The sequence below is a fragment of the Oncorhynchus masou genome, unplaced genomic scaffold (genome assembly GCF_036934945.1).
Source record: "Oncorhynchus masou masou isolate Uvic2021 unplaced genomic scaffold, UVic_Omas_1.1 unplaced_scaffold_1032, whole genome shotgun sequence".
Classification (NCBI taxonomy): domain Eukaryota; kingdom Metazoa; phylum Chordata; class Actinopteri; order Salmoniformes; family Salmonidae; genus Oncorhynchus; species Oncorhynchus masou.
In genome coordinates this window covers 177,501-180,000 of record NW_027000016.1, presented here as the reverse complement: position 1 = coordinate 180,000, position 2,500 = coordinate 177,501, and the positions used below count along the sequence as shown (strand labels likewise).

General features: G+C 47.8%; 1 pseudogene; it reads right to left on the bottom strand.

The window, feature by feature from the left end:
- LOC135528779 (eyes absent homolog 1-like) overlaps positions 1–2,500 on the bottom strand; it is a 149,178-nt pseudogene that overhangs the window by 19,762 nt on the left and 126,916 nt on the right.

Below are 2,500 nucleotides of genomic sequence, written 5' to 3'. Positions count from 1 at the left end.
GATAGAAGAGGAGGAGAGAAGAGAGGGGAGAGTGGGGGAGTGGAAAGAAGAGGAGGAGAGAAGGGGAGAGAAGAGGAGGGGGAGAAGAGGAGAGGAGAGAAGAGGAGAGGAGAGAAGAGGAGGAGAGAAGAGGGTAGAGAAGAGGAATGAAGAGAAGAGGGGAAAGTGGGGGAGGGGAGAAAAAAGGAGGTGGGAGTGGGAGAAGGGAGAGAGGAGGAGGATAGAAGAGGAGGGTAGAGAAGAGGAGGGAGTGAAGAGGAGGGTAGAGAAGAGGAGGGAGTGAAGAGGAGGGCAGGGCAGAGAAGAGGAGAAAGAGATGACAAGGGAGAGAAGAGGAGGGGAGGGAGAAAAGAGGGGGAGAGAAGAGGAGGGAGAAAAGAGGAGGGAGAATAAAGATATCCATGGTGTTTATAGCAGCATCTGTGTCTGTGTCTGTGTGTGTGTACATGTATGTGTGTCTGCATGTGTCCATGGGTCTTCCTGTATGTGCTTCCCTTTCCCTGCAGGCCTTGCTGGTGTTGGAGAGGCTGAGGGAATCTGCAGCTCTCTCTGATTCAGCCGCCCCTCAGTAACACAATCCAGACGTTCTGCTAAATGTAACCTACTAGAAAAATTGAACCTGATGCTAACCGCCAATGAAATGATGACCTCTGATTACTGCTGCGCCACACACCAGCACAGCCCCGGGCGAGAGCACCTCTCTCTCTCTCTCTCTCTCTCTCTCTCTTACTGGAGAATGCAAACTGAAAATCTGTTATTAGTTTTCCATTTATAGGAGCCCTCCACTCTCATCTCCTCCCTCTCCTCCCCTTATCCCCACTCCTCTCCCCGCATCTCCCTCCCCACTCCTCTCTTCCCTCCCCCTCCTCCCCTTCCTATCCTCTGCCCCCCTTCTCCTCCTCTCCCTCCCTCTTCTCTCCCTCCTCCCCCCTCTTCTCCTCCTCTCCCCCTCCCCCTTCCTCCTCCCCCTCCTCTTCTCCTCCCCCTCCTCTCCTCCTCCCCCATTTTCCCCTCCTCTACTCCTCCCCCCTCCTCTCTTCCTCCCCTCCTTCTCCTCCCCCTTCTCCCCCCTCCAGGCGATCATTGTTAATAAGAATTTGTTCTTAAATGACTTGATGAAAATAAAGATTGAAGAAACACGTAAAATACAATCTAAGGGAGGAAATCCAAGGAGAAGCAAGTTAAATAAATGATTAAAAGCTTTTGATTTGATTGATGTAAACTTCAGTTAAAAGAGAAGACAGATTATTGATAATTGAACTGTTCAGCAATACCAAAAATATCCTTTTAATTAATGAAGAATAACACCTCCGTGACTCTGATCTGTACCTGAAATTCCTCAAACATTTGATTCCTGCGGTTACGTAGTTTTCAAATCGTAACTACATGGTGAAAAGGTTAAGTCCTCACCTTTTTGAAGTTTCTATTAAAACATTTCTCCTGGAAGTTGAAACTAAGGAAGGAGAGAATTTAAATTCCTTTGGCTTTTATAGAATGAAAAAATTCTTTCCCGCTTTTTTTGAAGCTTTTTTAATTAGCTTTCCGGCGTTGTGTTAAGACACCCAAACAGAGAAAGGACTTCCTTGTTTTAAGTCCCTCTGAACGGGGCCAAATGCTGACGTTATTATACTGACATTCCTGCCTAATGCTAGAGCAGCGGCAAGGGCAAGGGACCGTAAAACTTTTTTATTTCACTGGTTCCCATCTGAACAAATTTTTCATCTCCCTGGATTTGTGGGGAAAGGGAGGAGAGGAGGAGGAGGAGGAGGAGACGTGAAGAGAAACTCAAAACAGCTGTTCAGTAACAGAATTAAAATCTTGACCCCCCCAACCCCTGCTGCCATTCTCAGCCAAGCCCTCTCCCTGAGAGTTCCACATTCAAAAAAGGAAAATACTTTGACCCTTTGACCTCCTCTCTGGGGCTCCAGAGCCCCACGATAACGGGGTGGAGATTGGGAGGAGAAGGGTGGAGGAGAGGACAGGGGGGAAAGGGGGGGGGTGGTAGAGCTAAAGTGAACTCACATGGAGAGAGAGAGAGAGCTATGTTCTAAAAAATGGACTGTCACTATGTAGTGTGTCTGTGTGTGTGTGTGTGTGTGTGTGTGTGTGTGTGTGTGTGTGTGTGTGTGTGTGTGTGTGTGTGTGTGTGTGTGTGTGTGTGTGTGTGTCTAATGGTTGGGGCGAGCAACAATTTGATAAAAGCTCTGGACGTGTAGCCAGGAACTATTTGAGGCCAAGAAGGCTTTTGGTCATAATGTGTTCTCACTAACACACTGCATTGCAGTTCAGAGGGATTCACACACACACACACACACACACACACACACACACACACACACACACACACACACACACACACACACACACACACACACACACACACACACACACACACACACACACACACACACACACACACACATACACACACACACACACACACACACACACACACACACACACATTCACGACCACTTTAAAATCTAATTCCGTAAAAATG